The following is a 20,503-nucleotide window of genomic DNA, read 5'->3' on the forward strand; positions in this document are numbered from 1 at the left end:
CTGAGACTTAAGCTACAAAATCAAAACAAATGCCATAGACTGAGATACCTGAGTGGCCACAGGCAGTGCATTCCCTCCCTGTAGTCAAGTTGTGTGGGAATCGAAATCATAAACTGAATAACAATTAAATTCATTTACAGCGTCAAAGATAATTGTTATGAAGATAGGAATACGTGGCGTCCATATTCTCCACATAGAATTTCTCTGCAGGGACGCTGACGTGAGCAGCCAGAGTAATCAGGAGATTGCTTATCAACATGGAATGAAAACAAGAAGAGTCAGATTAATTGAATTTTTTTTTTTGGCAGTGAGTTGTTACACACTCGTTAGCAGACTGCCACCATCCTGCTAGATTAATTGAATCTTTAATGGTATCAGGCACACATAGCATGATACACACCACTCACATTAGGGAAAGTCTTGTCTATGGGATCTAAACATTTATATTCCCTTGGTGACAATCTCCTATTTCTAGCCCCACATTGGGAATGGCCTTTCTAGGCAAAAAACAGTCAAGATTCAAAAGCTGTTGGCTGAGATTTCTGCTCCTCTAAGCAGCGCTGGCTGCGCATTGCCCAGTTTCTCTCCAGGCTTTTTCTAGGCAGCCAAGTCCTGCCTGGGTGTCATTCTCTCTCTTTTTCTTTTTTTTTTTGGAGACAGAGTCTCAAATCTGTCACCCAGGCTGGAGTGCAGTGGCATGATCTCAGCTCACTGCAACCTCCGCCTCCTGGGTTCAAGTGATTCTTCTGCCTCAGCCTCCAGAATAGCTGGGATTATAGGTATGTGCCACCACGCCCAGCTAATTTTTGTATTTTTAGTAGAGATGGGATTTCGCCATCTTGGCCAGGCTGGTCTCAAACTCCTGACCTCATGATGTACCGGCCTCAGCCTCTCAAAGTACTGGGATTACAGGCATGAGCCACCGCTCCTGGCCTGTCATTCTTTTTCTTTAAAGGCAATTTTTAATATTTGTACCTTAACCCATTATGGGTTTTGTTTTTGTTTTTTGTTTGTTTTTTGAGACAGGGTCTCACTCTCTGTGACATTGGCTGGAGTGCAATGGTGCGATCTCGGCTCAATGCAATCTCCACCTCCCCAACTCAAGCAATCTTCCCACTCAGCCTCTGGAGTAGACGTGACTACAGGAACGCACCATCATGCCCAGCTAATTTTTGTATTTTTTGTAGATACGGGGTTTTGCTATGTTGACCAGGCTGGTCATGAACTCCTGGGCTCAAAGTGATTCGCCTGTCTTGGCCTCCCAAAGTGCTGGAATTATAGGCCACTGCTCCTGGCCAACTCATTATATGTTTTGATTTTATAGTTTAGCTCTCAGAGGACCATCTCATTCTAAGCTCTTGGGATGCTGCTTGGTAGCCTACAAATACTGACAAGCAAATATCTTGCAGCTTATTTATCTTGGAAGCCACCCCAAGAAGCTGTGCAGCTGAAATCAATAAAGGTTTTTTTTTTTTTATTGACCCACGTGGTCGTTGGTATACCTGCTCTAAAACCTTCAAGGTCAAAATGACTTCTGTATTGTTACAGGGGTGGAGGCCTTGGGCTTTTTTCCATAGTCTATGTCAGACTAGGCTCCCACTCATTTTCTAAGTAATCACTCCTCTCAGTACAGTATAAATAAACAAAATGACACAACATTGAGCCTGCACATGTTGGTAACTCACTAAACTGGATGTTACTTCAAACAAATGGATATGTAGTATTTATTTATTTATTTATTTAGAGACAGGATCTTGCTCTGTCACTCAGGCTGGAGTGCAGTGGCACAAACATGGCTTACCACAGCCTCGACCTCCCTCCTGGGCTCAAGCGATCCTCTAGCTGTAGCCTCCCAAGGTGCTGGGACTACAGGCATATACCACCACATCTGGCTAGTTTTTATTTTATAAGAACTCATATATGTATAGGAAAATAGTTTTTATTTACACCTTTGAGGAATCTGTCTTTGTCTCTTTTGTACCAGTTGATTTTGAATGTTATACTTTTGCCATAGGGTGACGTGGGGTGACAAAGCATTCATCTACCAGAAAGAAGTATGAACTCCTTTCCTGTGACTTGGTTCTTAAGCATGATCTGTTTATGCTGCTGACAATAATTCCCCTTTTTAGCTTTGACATCGCTAGTAAAAAGTGCCTACATTTACTATGGAGTTTTAAGCACTAAATCTCTCTAAGTGGAATGGTGATGGATCACTGCTTGTTGTACATCTTTAGCGGTCACACAGCCTTGTTCAGAGGCTTATCATTGGTGATGAGAAGGATGCATACTGGTTTCTTCACCTGGGTTCCCTAGTTCAAGTCAGGTTGACTGATGACTTACCTTTGCTGCCACACCCTTTATCAGTTGTCATCAGATGAAGGAATCTGAACCAGGAATTCAAGTCTAGGCACCTTCATTGCTAGCAGGCAGGCGAGCCTGGAACTGAATTAGGGAGAGCCTCAGAGCAAGTGTTTCCCGAACAGGATTGGGCTCCTGGGGCACAACCATTTTGAGAGCATGGAGCCCTGAACTGTACACATTTACAATATACACATGCCAGGCAGAGACCCCCACTGCAAAGAAAATCCAAGGGTTTGATATATACAACTCCATTCCCACCCACCCACTCCCATCCCTCCCAGATTCTTCTTTTTTTCTTTTTCTTTTCTAGATAGGCTCTCCTTCTGTTGCCCAGGCTGGAGTGCAGCCTTGAACTCCTGGGCTCAAGAACCTCCTGCTTTAGCATCTTGAATAGCTGGGACTACAGGTGTCTGTCACCACACCTGGCTAATTTTTAATTTTTAATTTTTTTAGAGACAGGCTTTTGCTATGTTGCCCAGCCTGGTCTTGAACTTCTAGGCTAAAACAATCCTCCTGCCACAGCCTCCCAGAGTGCTGGGATTCCAGGCATGAGCCACTGCATCCAGTCTCCCACATTCTCATTTATGGGTCTCTGCTGAGAAAACAGACATTACTGTTATAATATATTGTAACGGCACTTCATATAGAATTTCTTATCTCATTATGACCTTTATACATTTCTTTGAAATTCATCAATGTAAAAATCACTGCATTTCTTGCCAAGTTATCTGTTGGAAAGTTGCCTCACTGAAGCATTTCTATCCCCTGGCATTTAGTTGTAGTAGCCAATGAATTGTCAGTTGCACTAATGTAACAGACCACTTGGCTCTCAGTAGAAATGTATCAATACAGTTACAATGTCTTTCTTTTCAACGATCACTAATCTAGCTCATGGCCTTGCAAAAATAATTTGGCTTTTTTGTTCTGAGTAATTTCCGTCTTGCCTACATCACTGTAGCATGTGGAGTTAAGATAATACAAGTAACACCAACCACCACCATCATCAACACAATCACAATAGTTGATGGTTAATTGTATGTGTCAGCTTGACTGGGCTGAGGAGTACCCAGACTGGGTACTCATACCTGGAATCCCAGCACTCTGGGAGGCTGAGGCAGAAGGATCATTTTAGCACCACCCAGACTGCTAAAACACGATTTCTGAGTATGTCTATAAGGGTGTTTCTGGAAGAGATTAGCATTTAAATTGGTGGACTGAGGAAAGTTCTGTCCTTACCAATTGGGTGAGCATCATCTAATTCATTGAGGTCCTGAAGAGAATAAAAAGAAAGAGGAAAGATGATATGCCCTCTGTTTGAGCTGGGATTTCAGGCCTTCTGATTGGTTTTCCTGGTTCTCCAACTTGCAGACGGCAGACTGTGGGACTTCCTCATCTCTATAACTGTGTGAGTCAATTCCTGTAATTATCATCTCTCTCTCTCTCTCTTTCTCTACATACACACACACACACACACACACACACACACACACACACACACACCCCTCCTGGAAAGTTACATCACTGAGTCATTTTTACTCCTGGACATTTAGTTGTAGTAGCCAACTAACTGTCAGTTACATATATGGTCAGATACCTGTTTATCACTTATCAATATTCTATTGATTCTATTTCCCTGTAAAACCCTAATACGAATAGCACTGAACATTTCAATGTTTTAAGCACTGTTCTCAGTATTTTACATATATTAATACATTTAATCCTCACAGTCTCATGAAGTAAACTATTGTTATCTCCATTTTATTTATTTATTTATTTATAGATGAAGTTTTGCTCTTGTTGCCCAGGCTGGAGTGCATTGGTGTGATCTCCACTCACTGCAGCCTCTGCCTCCTGGGTTCAAGCAATTCTCCTGCCTCAGCCTCCCGAGTAGCTGGGATTACAGGCCCAAGCCACCACACCCAGCTAATTTTTGTATTTTTAGTAGAGATGGGGTTTCACCATGTTGGTCAGGCTGGTCTTGAACTCCTTGCCCCAAGTGATCTGCCCGCATCGGCCTCCCAAAGTGCTGGGATTACAGGAGTGAGCCACTGCACCTAGCCCAGTCTGGTCTTGAACTCCTGGCATCAAGTGATCTTCCCACCTCAGTTTCCCAAAGTGCTGGGATTATAGGCATGAGCCACAGTGTCCAGCATGCAATCTACCTTTTCTTCTCCAGTAGATGATCCAGCACAGGTAGACAGCAGCAGCCCTTTAAACACTCTTGGGTTATTAGAATGATTGGGGCTGAGAGGAACCTCCCAGCTCCATCAGAAGGGTGGACTTGAGATCAGTGTTTCCAGTATGTGATGGATTCTTTATAGCAAGTTATATTTTAGTCTGATTTTTAATGTGGCTCTCCTTGAGAATGCCACAAAAATCCTTTCTGGAATGTAAGCCAGGAAGGGCTGCTGGCCACTGACTCTGAACTGAGAGCATGACCTTCTTCTCCAGCTCTCTGGAGAACTGGCACCAAGCTCTGGGCTGACCACCAGTTTGGTGACATCTGAGGTCATATGCCAGCTGGCACCAGGGAAGCCCAGCATGCAGACACATATCCTTAGAGATGACACTGGGCTGAGAGGTATCCCTGGACTGTGTTATATCAGCAGTACCATGGCATGTGATTAGCTAGTGAAGACAGAAGTTGAAACCATTCCAGAAAACCAGGTAAGTTTTGTGATGAGGGCTCCCATGCATCACAATAGGCAACACTATTCACACCACAGTCTATAGGGATGACACCCCTGGGTTGTACCATACACAGCATGAGTAGTCCTAGCTGATGGACCTACTGTGGATCAGCTGAGGCTGGGCCTGCAGGACAGAGTTACATCCTATGGCCAGTTGGCAGAAGACAAATAATGCTAATAATAATGACTACGACTAGCAACAGAACCTCCAATGTGCCACACACTCTATTTATCAGAGATGGGGTCTCACTCTGTTGCCCTGGTTGGTCTTAGACTCGAGACTTGAATTCAAGTGATCCTCCTGCCTTAGCCTCCTGGGTAGTTGGGATTACTGGCATGCGCTACCACACCCAGATGAAACATTCTACACCTCTAGGTGTTGGACATGTATCATCTCACTGGAGTCTTCCAACAGCCTATGAGGGAAATGTTAGTCTTAGCATGCCATCATCCCATTTTACAGATGAGAAAAGGCCAACACAGAAAATTTCATCAACTTGTTCAAAGTTTCACAGATTGTAACTGGAAGAGCAAGGGCCCACATCCTGGCACTCTGAGTTGAAGATCTGTGTGTCTACCCACCTTCCATGCTGCCTCCAGGGAAATGGGGCAGATATTTAAGGCTCCCAATATACTTTTTTCTTCTTTTCTGATGAAATCCTCCTGGCATTCAAGTTAAGGAAAACGGTAGAGTGTAGTGGTTAAGACCCAGATATGTCCCTTGAAAATGGTGTGGCTGCAGCAAGTAACTTACCTTCCCTGAGCCCTGGTTCCCTCCTCTGTCTCGTGAAGCTAGTACTTCGTCCCTCGTGGCATATGGTGAGGAGTTACTGTGGGCTGGCACACACATAGGCAATAATCAATACGGGGTTGTTATGGAGAGGCGTAAGGGTAGGGCAGTAAACCCTAAGGGGCCAATAGGTTTTCAACAGCAGTCTATTATTGGGGTAAAAATAACTAAAGGCTAAGCCACACTCTTTTTTGAGACCAAGTTTCACTCTTATTGCCCAGGCTGGAGTGCAATGGCGCGACCTCGGCTTACTGCAACCTCTGCCTCCTGGGTTCTAGTGATTCTCCTGCTTCAGCCTCCCTAGTAGCTAGGATTACAGGCACCCACCACCAAGCCCAGCTTAGTTTTGTATTTTTAGTAGAGAAGGTGTTTCACCACGTTGGCCAGGCTGTTCTCAAACTTCTGACCTCAAGTGATCTGCCCACTTTGGCCTCCCGAATTGCTGGGATTACAGGCGTGAGCCATTGCACCTGGCCCAGACCATACTCTTAATCTCTGAAGTGTACCAGTTACAGGAAACCAAAAAGCAGATAAGCCACAGAAAGAGAAGGAACAAAGAGAACAAAGACATTAACCTTGCGTCACAGCTCTTAAGCTTTGTTTTGTTTTGTCTCCTGGGTAGCTGGGATTACATTCAGGCATGCGCCTGTAAAGATGGGTCTTCATCTTTAAAATGAGAACCCTGATTTTATGAGGGTCAGCAGCAAATCTGCTCCACTAAGAAGAGAAAGAATGGGGAGTAGCATCTATTGAGCTGCTGATATGTCCCAGGCTCTTTTTTAAAAATGTAATGTAATGCAATTTTTTTTTTTTTTTTTTTGAGGTGGAATTTCGCTCTTGTTGCCCTGGCTGGAGTGCAATGGCGTGATCTTGGCTCACTGCAACCTCCGCCTCCCAGGTTCAAGCAATTCTCCTGCCTCAGCCTCCCGAGCAGCTGGAGTTAAAGGCATGTGCCACCACGCCTGGCTAATTTTGTATTTTTAGTAGAGATGAGGTTTCACCATATTAGTCAGGCTGGTCTCGAACTCCTGACCTCAGATGATCTGCCCGCCTTGGCCTCCCAAAGCACTGGGATTACAGGTACAAGCCACTGTGCCCGGTCCCAGGCTCCTAACATTTCACTTCCATTGATGGTAGGGAGAAAAAAGTTGTTTTTCTGAAAGCTGGAGACAGAATTCCTCTTGGGAGATGTTATACTGGGTTTGGGCCCCTTTGGGAAGAAAGGTGCAGCTCCTCATCTCACTTCACTCCCCTCACTTGAACAGCAGGAGGAGTGGATTTGGTCTGTGAGGGGCAGATGGCTCTACAGAGGAGGGCTGGGGACTGAGAGGCAGAGGAAACTTAGCGGCTTGAGGGAAGGCTACTGTCCGCTTGAAGAGAAGGGTGGAACGTGCTAGGAACGGCTGAGGAATTGTGAAGAACAAGGATATAAAATATTGATTCTGATTTTTAATTCGTGCTTCCTTGAATTATAATTCTCCTCCATAGTCTCAAACCCTCAGAAGACATCTGAGCCACCACGCCTAGCCTTTTTGGGGAGGGCAGACACTGGGGCCATGGCTGCAGCAGCGCAGAGAGTTCTTGAAAGGGGGCAGCACAGAGATCTGAGATGAAAGCAGTGATCCGTGGAAGAAGAGGTGTTGTCAGAGAAGACCGGGAGAAATGGCAGCTGCTGTGAGAACCCTTAAGATAAGAGGAGGGTGCTGGGCTTCTCACTGCAAGAGGAATGGGAGTTTGTATAACTTCTATTTAATGATAAAGGACTTGGAAGATGTGGGGTTCAACAGACATCTGAATCAGATTAAGACATCCGATTCTTCAGTAATGCATTTGTTCCTTTGATCCTTACAACAATCACATGAGAGAGTCCTCACTCCCCACTCAGCACTCCATGGGGACAGGGTCTGTGCCGCTCTGATCACTGTGGTGTTTTCAGCACCCAGAATAGTCCATGACACAAAGAAGGTGCTCAGTAAATATTTGTTAAATTAATGAAATAATTATCCCTATTTTACAAATGAGGAAACTGAGGCATGGGAATTCTAAATAACTTTCCCACAGTCACACAGAGCAAGTTGGTTTTGACCTCAAAATGTACACTTTCTTCTACAAAGCACCCCTGTCCCTCTGGTTCTCAATGGAGGTTTGAAAATTTTTGTTGATTCTTAAACAAAATCTTGTCAAAACATCAAGTTAGGGAAAGTGGTAAACAGTAGAAGTGCCAACATGAGAAAATGGATTCCTAGGCTGATTTTTTTTTTTTTTGAGATGTAGTTTCACTTTTGTTGCCCACAGTGGAGTGCAATGGCACAATTTCGGCTCACTGCAACTTCCACCTCCCAGGTTCAAGCGATTCTTCTGCCTCAGCCTCCCAAGTAGCTGGGATTACAGGCATGTGCCACTACACCAGGTTAATTTTTGTATTTTTAGTAGAGACAGGGTTTCACTGTGTTGGTCAGGCTGGTCTTGAACTCCTGACCTCAGGTGATCCACGCGCCTCAGCCTCCCAAGTGCTGGGATTATAGGCATGAGCCACTGCGCCCCGCCCTAAGAAGAAAAATCTCTGAGGCACACACACTCATCACGTGACTAAATCTCTCCTGGGCCTGTCAGTATTTGTTAGTGTGGGTAAAACTCCAGCTCACCAGAAGCATTTCTAGCACATTTCAATAAATGTTTTAAATACTATCTTCTGACTTAAATGAACAAACAGTACAACTCCCCCATCATCCATAATTCTTTCCACCTTTGCCCAAAATAATCACAGTTAATATTTAGGTATATTTTCTTACAGCTTTTTCTGTTTAGTATTTTTTTAAAGAGAATTGGGTATCTATACAGACAAGTTCACAATATTTATCATAAACATATTTCCCAGTATCATTAAAAAATTAGCCACAAATGTCAAGTTTAATGGCTTTATAATAGTTCACTCTATGGCTCTTTCCAAAGTTATATAGTCACTGCCATGGTCTCAATGCTTGTGTGTCCCAAAATTTATATATTTAAACCTAATCTGCAATGCGATAATATTAGAAGGTGCGGCCTTTGGGGGACAGTTAGGTTATGAGGGTGGAGTTCTCATGCAGGGAATTTGTGCTCTCAGAGAGACTCCTTTCCTCTTCCACCATGTGAGGACTCAGTGGGGAAGGCATCATCTATGAACCAGAGAGTTAGCCCTCGACAGATGCTGTGTCTACCATCCCCTTGATCTTGGACTTCTCAGCTTCCAAAATTGTGAACAGATGTCTGTGGTTTATAAGCTACCCAGTTTATGATATTTTTGCTATAGCAGCCTGAACAGACTAAGCTATCACAATAGTCTTTTAAAGCAATTAAAGAGGTTGTCTGGGACAGCCTGGGCAACATAGTGAAACCCCATCTCTACAAAAAATATTTAAAAAATAGCTGGGCGTGGTAAGTCATGCCTGGAGTCCCAGCTACTCAGGAGATTGAGGTGGGAGGATCAACTGAGCTCAGGAGGTCAAGGCTGCAGTGAGGTGAGTCGTGATTGTGCCATTGCACTCCAGCCTGGGTGACAGAGTGAGATCCTGTCTTAAAAAAAAAAAAAAAAAGGGTTGTCTGGGAACCAATGCTCAATGCTTAGATCAATGCTTAGATCATTCCCTCCAAAACAGATTTATTCCACAAGTCCAAGTAGCCCCTGTAATCTGGGGTGATGGCATTGATAAAAGGACATTCTCTTTGTTTTTTCTTGTCTCGTCTGTCACCTAGGCTGGAATGCAGTGGCACAAACATGGCTCACAGACGCCTCAACCTCTGATCATCAAGTGATCCTCCCACTTTAGCCCCCAGTAGCTGGGACTACAAGTGTGTACCACCACGCCTGGCTAATTCTTAATTTTCTTTCGGTAGAGACAGGATCTCCCTGTGTTGCTTAGGGTAGTCTTGAACTCCTGGGCTCAAGTGATTCTCCAGCCTCTGCCTCCCAAAGTGCTGGGATTACGGGCATGACCCGCTGCACCCAGCTCAGGACATCCCTCTTGTTTTCATTTTAGATTTAACTATTTTAAATTAATTCCTGCCTTTGGAAACAAACAAACAAAACAACTAGCAAACTTCAAAGTATTAAATGTATATATATTAAAGAAAAGGCTCCCTCATTTCCCTCCCTAGAGGTGACTCTACTGCCAGTTTCTTGGGCATTCTTCCAAAGATGTTCTGTGCATATGCAAACATGTATGTCATGGTCATCCCCAGTTTCTTTTCACGCAATGACATCGTACTTGGTACATTGTTCTCATCTTGCTTTGTGCACTTAATGGAGATAGATAGAGAGTGCGGTCTCGTGGTTAAGAGCACATGGCTTGGGAACCAGACTTCCTGAGTTTAAACTCGAGTACCAGCTGGGCATGGTGGCTCACGCTTGTAATCCCAACACTCTGGGAGGCCAAGGCAGGTGGATCACGAGGTCAGGAGATCGAAACCATCCTGGCTAACACGGTGAAACCCCATCTCTACTAAAATTACAAAAAATTAGCCAGGCATGGTGGCATCTGCCTGTAGTTCCAGCTACTTGGGAGGCTGAGGCAGGAGAATCGCTTGAACCTGGGAGGTGAAGGTTGCAGTGAGCCAAGACTGCACCATTGCACTCCAGCCTGGGCAACAAGAATGAAACTCCATCTCAAAAATAAATAAGTAAATAAATAAACTCGAGTACCACCATTAACTAGCCATGCATTTTGGGGCAAAAGACCTCATTTCTCTGTGCTGCAGTTTCCTTTTCTTGCATGGTGTTATGGATTGAATTGTGTCTTCCAAAAAAGATATGTTAAAGTCCTTATCTTCTGTATTTTAGAAGGTGACTTTATTTGGAAATAGGGCCTTTGCAGAAGTAATCAGAGTTCATTAGAGTGAGCCCTAATCCAATATGACTAGTGTCCTTATAGAAAGGGGAAATTTGGGGAGCCGGGCACAGTGGCTTACGCTTGTAATCCCAGCACTTTGGGAGGCTGAGCGGGTGGATCACCTGTGGTCAGGAGTTTCAGACCAGCCTGACCAACATAGAGAAAACCTGTCTCTACTAAAAATACAAAATTAGCCAGGTGTGGTGGCACATGCCTGTAATCCCAGCTACCTGGGAGCTGAGGCAGGAGAATCGCTTGAACTGAGGAGACGGAGGTTGCACTGAGCTGAGATGGCACCACTGCACTCCAGGTTTGGGCAACAAGAGCAAAACTCAATGTCAAAAAAAAGCGGGGGTGGGGGTAGAAATTTGGACTAGACACACAGACATGCACGCTGAGAGAATACCATGTGAATAATATTGGATTTATCAGTTTAACAATAACCCACAACACTTGGACAGTCATGAGCCACTGTGCCCAACCAAGAGCTGATTGTTGAAAAGATCCTGGGACCTCCTGCCCCTCTTTCTTGCTTCCACTCTCTTACCATGTAATCTGCACATTCTGGCTCCCCTTCACTTTCCACCATGTGTGGAAGCTTCCTGAGGTCCTCACCAGAAGCATATTTGGCACCAAGCCTGTACAGCCTGTAGACACATGAGCCAAATAAACCTTGTTTCTTTACAAATTAAAAAAATATATTGGATTTATGCTGCCACAAGACAAGGAACATCTGGGGCTACTAGAAACTAGAAGGAGCTAGAAAGGATCCTTTGCCTACAGGTTGGAGTAAGTTGATCCTGCCAACACCTTGATTTCTGAGTTCTAGCCTGTAGGACTGTGAGACAATACCTTTCTGTTGTTCTAAGCCACCCAGTTACCAGTGTATTGTACTTTGTGACAGCAATCCTAGGAAACCAATATACATACATTAAATGAGTTAGTATAGGCCCAGAATCTAAGACTATGCCTGCTATTCATGAAATACTATATGAGTGTTAGCTATTATTATTACATAGATCTACATCATTCTTTCCTTTTTTTTTTTTTTTTTGAGACAGGGTCCTTGTCACCCAGGCTGCAGGGAAGTGATGTGATCTCAGTTCCGCCTCCTGGGCTCAAGCCATCCTCCCATCTCAGCCTCTTGATTAGCTGGGGCTACAGGTGTAAGCCATCATACCTGGCTAATTTTTCTGTTTTTGTAGAGAGGGGGTTTTGCCACATTGCCCAGGCTGGTCTTGAACTCCTGAACTCAGGTGATCTGCCTGCCTCAGCCTCCCAAAGTGCTGGGATTACAGGCAAGAGCCGCTGCAGCTGACCTGCCTCATTCTTTGTAATGACTGCATAATGTTTTCTTTGTGGCTTTGGCAAAATTTATCACTTAAATAGTTTTATTATTATCAAAATAATACATTGTTAAACAATTTAATACTAAAAGGCTTGCAATGAAAAATAGCAGCATCTTCCCCCGCTCTTCTTCAACCCCTAGTCTCACTTCCCAAAGGCGCGCGTTTTCAGTTACTCAGGTCCTCCTTCCGCCATTTGTCTCTGTCTTTCTAAATGCTGTGCTGATGCTGCTGCTTCCTGATTTATCAGTTTCACAGACTCTCTTCTGTCTCCCTGTTACAATAAATGAGGATTTTGGTTTATGACACCCTACACCCTCCACACACACACACACACACACACACACACACACTTTTGTCATCCTCACAGTATGATTATATAACCATTTTTAGTTACGTAATAGATTGTTAAAATAGAATTTTAAGTCTTTGAGAACCAACTGAGACTCTAAAGCTGAGAACAATAGGTACAATGAACCCCCATATTCTACACAGAAATTCTAGACAATCCAGGCAGGGCTTGCAAATGAGGTGTCCCCAAAGTGACTCTTTCAGCCTTAGTCACTGACTACCTCCAGTCTATAAAAAAGAAAGCCAAGAATTAAGCAGGGGCTGAAGGGCCAGTACCGGGGACTGCTCTGGAGAGAGTTATCATTTCCTATCCCATCTGCAACATGGGATGAAAGACTCCTCCCTTTCATCCTAAACTAGTGAGCGGGGTTTCAAGAGCATCCTCAGAGAGTCAGATAGGTGTTTCCTGAAGTTTGGGAAGATAGTCACATACTCAGTGTACTCAGCAACTGACTCAAACCTGAAAAAAAAAAGGTGTGTGAAGGCCAGGAGCTGGCTGGAGCAGACTGCCTCACAGCAGAACAGAGTCAAGGTTGACCAGCATTTCCAGGGGCTTGGGGGATTTTCTATGGGTCAGATTGGATTCTGTGGAAAAGAGCTGCTAATGGGTTGCTTTCGAGATTCTCCACCTGGCCTGGCTTGGTGGCTCACACCTGTAATCCCAGCACTTTGGGAAGTCAAGGTGGGCAGATCACTTGAGGTCAGGAGTTCGAGACCAGCCTGGACAACATGGTGAAACTCCATTTCTACTAAAAATACAAAAATTAGCTGGGTGTGGTAGCACACACCTGTAATCCCAGCTAGTCAGGAGGCTGAGGCAGGAGAATCACTTGAATCTGGGACGCAGAGGTTGCAGTGAGCTGAAATCATGCCACTGCATCACAGCCTGGGTGACAGAGTGAGACTCTGTCTCAAAATAATAAAGAAAACTCCATCCAACAGTACCATCTGCAAGGGTGGAAAGTGACTCCAACCAAGATTGAGCCACCAGAAGCCAGGCACCAAGGGGACAGTTGTCAGTGGCCAGCCCAATGAGGCATCTCCCAGGTCAAGGGAAGTACATCTAGAACAGTGACGGGGCTGGTCCCATGACTCACCCTTGGACAGCTGATACACCAAGAAGGCACCCATGGAGGTGACAACCAGGGGGGCAAGAGCTCTCCTCCTCCTTACGTCTATCTTTTCCACGTCTTCCTCTAACCCGAGAGGAGCCAGAGACAGCACAGTGAGCAAGACGGGACATAGTGACATTGGCCCTGAACTGAGGGTAGCCAGATTTAGCAAATAAAAATAACTGGATGCCAAGTTTAATTTGAATTTTAGATAGACAATAAATGCTTTTTTAGTATAAGTATATCCCATGCCATATTTGGGATATAATTATATTAAAGTAGTTGTTGCTTTCTGGACTTCTCGTTTAGCTGAGCATCCTATATTTTATTTGGCTGCTCTAATATTCACACTTCTTGTCTGCTACCAACTTCAAGTCTGTGTCAGGCCCAAGCTGCAGGAGAAAGCTATAAATTGGATAAGAGCTTTGTATTCTGATATTAGACTAAATTGGACTTTGGGTTACCTTGGGGGAAAAAAAGATTATTCATTAATAACTCAAGAGTACTCAGAAAAGCTACAAAGATGGTCTGATATTTCATCCATGGAGCCGAAAAGGTGAGATGAAAAGGTTTGTGCTGGAACATTTCAAGTCCATTTTGTTCAGTAAGCTTGTTATAGGTATATTAAGTTCAGCATTTAGGGTATTAATATTACATAAACATTATTTGTTGCTGAGCCAAGTTGTGAATCAGATTGCGTTTCTTATACAATTTTTATTTTTTCTGAGTTAACAATTGCCTGGTTTAAGCATTTTCCATTTTTAAAAGCTATTTGTGTTTCTTTTTCTGTGAATGGCTTATTCATGTCTTCTGTGGGGTTGTAGAACTTTCTCTTACTAATTTATCTAAGTTTATTTATATACTAAAAATTAATCTAAAGGAAGCTCTTTTGTTAGCGAACTGGAAATTGCAAGTAAGATAGGATAAGTGGATCTTCTCTGACATTTGTGTTAGATTTCACTGTGCCCAGCTGTTAATATCGAGAACTGCTCTTCCAAAACAAACTTTCTCAAATCAATAGTCTTTAAATATTCCTTTAATGCTTATATGCTCATTTCTTGGTTAAAAATTTCCCAAGAAGAATGTTTACAATTAAGACACAGCTTATCAGCATTTTTCTTGTTTAAACATGATCATTCATCATTGGGATTTATTTCCATAAAATTAATCCACACCAGGAAAATAGCTGCAATTATCACCTCACTGATGTTGTGAGAAATTTCTCTTGAGAAACAATTGCTATTAGTAATAGTAATGTTGGAACAAGGGTCACAAAGATTAAAATCATGAATCTTCTTTCTTACTCTGTTCATGGTTTTGTAATTCTGATCTGATAACAAATGTTATTGTAATGTTGTTTTTGATTAGAGTATCAGGACCTTACTCCTGTACTTGCTGGTGAGATTTAGTCTCTGAAGTTTCTCTGAAGTAACGGGAATCATATAAGGTAAATGTAACATTTCAGATTACTGCCACTGCATGTAAATTTTCATTGTAAATGATGGCAAACCACTCAGCTAATTTTCACATAAGATTCTTTTCAAAGAGTCTCTTCATTCTTGAGGGAAATAAAATGCTCCAAAAACAAATACACTAAAATATGAATTCAGAAATGATTTTAGAGAATAATAGACAGGAAAATTGCATCTCAGATTAGCTGTCAGTCAAATCTCATATTTGTCTATAATTTCTCAGAAGAGTCCAGGGTGTGCTTCATTTCTAATTTTTATTTACAAATTCAGTTTTAAAACTGCAATGAGGCATGCTGATTCTCCTGTTTCGTTATCTAATTTATTTCTCTAGAATGAGCAACACGTAGGAAGGGCTGGATTCCAGTATCCCATGGCCCTGGAATAAAAAATCTTCGCATGTCTTGCAGATGCCAGCTCTGTTTAGTCTTGGCGAAATCATCCTCAGCATATGTAATATCTTCCACTCCTGTCCTCCTTTTCTCTCTATTCAGTGGGAAACTAGCTTTATGGGGACCTCTGTCTTGAAAATTGACAAATGTTATTCCTCTGCAGGACACAAGTTTATCTATCAGGCCTGGTGTTTCTTTGACAGAGTGGTGATAAGATAAAAATCTGATCAGTGTACCAATCATTCAATCAATAAAATGTACTCCAGGATATCTAAGGCATTAGGGAGGAAGAAGGTGGCTGTTTTTTGAGCGACAGTCATATTCTTGGCACAATATTAGGTGTTTTCACTGTGCAGTTTATTATTTTAGCGATGGGGTCTCACTCTGTCACCCAGGCTGGAGCGCAGTGGCACAATCATAACAGCTCATTGAAAGCTAGAAACCCTGGGCTCTAGTGATCCACCTGCTTCAGGGTTCTGAGTAGCTGGGACCATGGGTGTGTACCACCACATCTGGATAATTAAAAACATTTTTTAAAAAGAGATAAGGTCTCTCTATGTTGCCCAGGCTGGTCTCTAACATGTGGCCTCAAGTGATCTTCCCACCTCAGCCTCCCAAGTCACTGGGATTACAGATATGAGCCACTGCACTGGCTATGTGTGCAGTTTACTTGAACTCTTGCAACGATTTTCTCAAGACAGATGAGGAAACTGAAGGTCAGAAAGTTGGAGTTACTTTCTGAAGGCCTCTAGCTGGTAAATGTCAGCCTTTGTCCACTGCCCCCTGCCTTACTCTCTCATACTCAGCTGCAGGCAGTTCTTCAGCTGGTCTCATCCAAGTGTCTCTGGCTAGTTTGAGACACAAAAATAATCATACTTTGAATAACCTTTGTGCAAGTTTCATATAGCTGATGAAAGTGATGTTTTAGAACTGCTAGAATCATAAGCAAACACGGAGTTAATCAGATAACAATCAAAGAAGAAGACATTGACAAGGATGATAACATAATAGGATCTTCAAAAGAGAAGCCTGTGACAATCGTAGGTGAAGGGAGGCCACTGAGAAAAAACTAAGTACTTCAACGTATTTGTCAAATGTGCTACTGGACAAGTAGACCCCAAACCCTAAATCAACACTAACTTTGTTTTTTGTTCTAAATATTAGAGCAGACTTACAATTACTACCTAAATGTTATTGTATATATAACAACATAGAATGTTGTTGTTGTTGTTATTACTGAGATGGAGTCTTGCTCTGTCGCCCAGGCTGGAGTGCAGTGGCACCATCTCGGCTCACTGCAACCTCCGCCTGCTGGATTCAAGTGATTCTGGTGCCTTAGCCTTTTGAGTAGCTGGGACTACAGGCATGTGCCACCACGCCTAGCTAATTTTTGTATTTTTATTAGAGAGGGTTTCACCATATTGGCCAGGCTGGTCTTAAACTTGTGACCTCAAGTGATCTGCCTGCCTGCCTTGGCCTCCCAAAGTGGTGAGATTACAGGCATGAGCCACCATGCCTAGCCTACACAGAATATTGTAATGATCAATTTTTTCCATATCTTAAATGAAATTTTTGTGTGGGAATATCTTTGTCTCTTCCTGAGGCAAAACAGTGACTGAGAGACCTCCTATTCTTTGTCACGCTGTTTTGTGCTTCTGAACCTGTGTCCATGGTGTTCCGACTGCCTGCAGGAACTTCTCTTGTTCTGCAGGAAAACAGTTCTTGGCTGCTCTCAACCTTCAATATTACCTTTTATGTGAGAATTTCCTTTAACCTTTCCTGCCCATTAGCAGTCCTCCTACTGTGTTCCTGTAACACTTGGCACACATCTCCATAGCCGCTCCCCTCTGCATGTAATGATTTGTTGACATGTATCTTGCCTTCTGGGCTGTAACCACCTCTTCAAAAGCAAGCTAATCTCTCATCCACTCTGTCACCCAGGCTGGAGCTCATTGGTGCAATCATGGCTCACTGCAGCCATGACCCTCGGGCTCAAGCCATCCTTCTACCTCAGCCTCTTGAGTAGCTGGGACTACTGGCATGCCACCATACCTGGCTTATTTTTTGTAGAGTTGAGGTTTTGCCATGTTGCCCAGGCTGGTCTTAAACATCTGGACTCAAGCGATCCACCCACCTCAACCTCCTTGCTGGGATTACAGGAGTGAGCCACTGTACCCAGCCTGTTTTTATTTTTTAAATTAAATTTTTTTTTTTTTTTTTTTTTAGAGACAGGGTCTCACTCTGTCACTCAGGTTAGACTGCAGTGGCACAATCATGGCTTCATCACAAAACCCTGAACTCCTGGGCTCAATTAATAGCAATAATTATATTATTGTTTAATAATCTTTAAAGTTCCAGTTGAAGTGGTACATATATCTACCCAGCCTTCTCATTTTCCTGAAGCTGCAACAAATCACTCAGAATGCTCAATCTTCACTTCTCATTTTTTTTTTTTTTTTTTGAGACAGGGTCTTGTTTGTTGCCAAGTACATTTTATTGATTGAATGATTGGTATACTGATCAGATTTTTATCTTATCACTGCTCTATGTTGGAGCGCAATAGCACAATCTCACTGCAGCCTCTACCTCCTGGGATCAAGAGATCCTCCCACTTCAGCCTCCTGAGTAGCTGAGATGACAGGTATGCACCACCACACCTGCCATCTCTATGTAGAGATGGGGAGCTGATGGGGGCATGTCTCACTTTGTTGCCCAGGCTGGTCTCGAACCCCTAGGCTCAAGCGATCCTCCCACCTCAGTCTCCCAAAATGCTGAGATTACAAGTGTGAGCCTCCACATCCAGCTGGCTTCTCATGCTTTTTAATTGTGGTTTTTACCTCCTGTCTAGATTACTGCTTCTTGAGTTCAGAGACATATTTTGTTTGTCTTTGTGTCTTTCAATGCCTTGTATGTAGAAAGTGCCCATTAGACTTAATGCATTGTCACACGACTTGGCCAGCTTTGGTTGTCTTCATGACCAATCCATCACCTTATAATTTACTGCCAAAGTTGTATGCTTTATTCTGACATCTCTGATTTGGTTGGAGTTCCCACAGTGCCACAGTCTCTGCTTTCTTCACTGCAATGTCTGTGCATCTGATGACAGTTTAATAAAACTGGATATCCTGGTCTTTGAAATTCCCTTTTGCATCCCTCCCAACCCCCAACCAGAGTCTTATTCCCATTCAGTCTCGTGACAGAATTTCACAGGTAACTCTGCTGTCGGCAGCTCAAAGAAGCCACTCTTAGTGACGATGAGCTGACCATTAAAATGGGCTGCAAATCAGAAAGGACAGCACAGCTATCCCAATTGTTGGGGATTTTAGAATTCTGTTTAGGTTATTGATAGGTTTATGTCCAAATACACACTAATTGAGGAATCTCTGATAAATCCATTTGACATTCTTTTAGCAAATATTTAGCACCTAATATTTGCCACATGCCATGCCACATGCTAGAGATGCAGCAGGATATGTGACAGATGCAGTTCCTGTCATCATAAAGCTTTGTTTAGTGGTGATGAGAAGATGCAGAATGTAGGTGCTGGGAGTTATAATTGAAAAGGGCAGGGTGCCCTGGGTGATGTTGGAAGGGTCCTTACCAGTGACAGAGGTGAGACAAGGAAATGATCATGAAGCTAAGACTAGAGCAGGAATTAACTAGGTGTGTGTGTTTGGGGCATGGGGGAAGGGCTGGGGATTGGTTTGAAAAGAGAGTCCCAGGAAGAGTGACTGTGAGTGGGGAAAACATGAAGAAGGGGCATGCACATTGCTCTGGAAGAAGTATAATGTGCCCTGAGATAGCTCTAATTCTACAAAGGAATTCATGATTATTTGCATTGCACCTGTATGGAAAGACAAAATAATATAACCGAAATGTGAATTAAGTACCAGGGGAAATAGCCTCTTCTGGTTATACTAGGTCAGGATAATTAAAAGGGATGATGTGTCAACAGGTTTCTTATTAATTTCTTATTTTCAGTATTTATTCATTTCACACTTACCACATGTTAAGTGGTGGTAAGAATTCTACTAAGAAACTCATTGAGTGCCCCAAATAGACTAGAGATGTTACATAATGAAGGAAGTTCATGATCTTTCTATCTTCAGAAGACTTGTGTTCCAATAGAACTCACATCTTATTGATAGACATAGTAATTATGAGTAGAATATCAGATTTTGGTTTCCAGTTCAGTGTGTCCAAAATGTGACATTTCAGAAGCCCTACTAGTTTGTATTAAAAATGTATATCCATTACCCCGCTTCAGCTACTCAGCTGTGGAAGGTGAAGGCTTGGGTACATTTAGGATTCAGCTGCTGTGGCTGAGGGAGGCATTGCTGCTGGAGGTGTCATGGGCATTAATATTGCTTTACAAGAAGTGCCAAAGACCACTCTCATCCACAATGGCCTAGCACATGGAATTCTGAAAGCTGCCAGTCAGTCTTAGACAAGTGCCACGCCCACCTCTGTGCGCTTGCATCCCACCGTGATGGCCTATGGATGTCAAGCTGGTGGAGACCCTCTGTGCTGAACACCAAATCCACCTAAATAAGCTGATGACATCAAGAAACTGAGACTGGGTAGGCCTCTGTGAAATTGAAGAGAGGGAAACCCCAGTAATAGTTGGTTGCCGTTGTGGGGAGTTCTGGGGTAGTTAAGGACTATGGCAAAGAATCTCAGGCAAGAATGTCATCAGAGTGCTGTGCTTGCCTTTTTTTTTTTTTTTTAATTTTTTTTGAGATGGAGTCTCGCTCTGTTGCTCAGGCTGGAGTACAGTGGTGTGATTTCTGTTCACTGCAACCTCTGCCTCCCAGGTTCAAGTGATTCTCCTGCCTACACCTCCCAAGAAGCTGGGATTACAGGTGTGCGCCCCACGCCCAGCTAATTTTTTTGTATTTTTGGTAGAGATGGGGTTTCACTATGATGGCCAGGCTTGTCTTGAACTCCTGACCTCATGATTGGACTGCCTCAGCCTCCCAAAGTGCTGGGATTACAGGTGTGAGCCACCACGCTTGGCAAAGAGTACTGTACTTCCAAGACAAGAGATGAACAAATAAAAAACTTGACTCTTTTTTTTTTTTAAAGCAGGCTGAAGGCGATGGTTCATGCCTATAACACTTTGGG

At 43.2% G+C, this 20,503-nt stretch overlaps 1 long non-coding RNA gene across 2 annotated transcripts in view; it reads left to right on the forward strand.

Moving 5' to 3' along the window:
• LOC105719680 (uncharacterized) overlaps positions 1 to 20,503 on the forward strand; it is a 60,214-nt gene that overhangs the window by 15,895 nt on the left and 23,816 nt on the right. The window contains exon 3 of one of the 2 annotated variants that reach the window (XR_010345599.1): positions 14,887 to 14,965. The exons of the other annotated variant lie outside the window; for it this stretch is intronic. This is a non-coding gene — a long non-coding RNA (uncharacterized LOC105719680). The remainder of the gene's footprint in view (positions 1 to 14,886; positions 14,966 to 20,503) is intronic. 2 annotated transcript variants of the gene reach the window in all.

This window comes from Aotus nancymaae, unplaced genomic scaffold (genome assembly GCF_030222135.1).
Source record: "Aotus nancymaae isolate 86718 unplaced genomic scaffold, 86718_ANA_hifiasm-v0.15.2.pri h1tg000036l, whole genome shotgun sequence".
NCBI lineage: Eukaryota > Metazoa > Chordata > Mammalia > Primates > Aotidae > Aotus > Aotus nancymaae.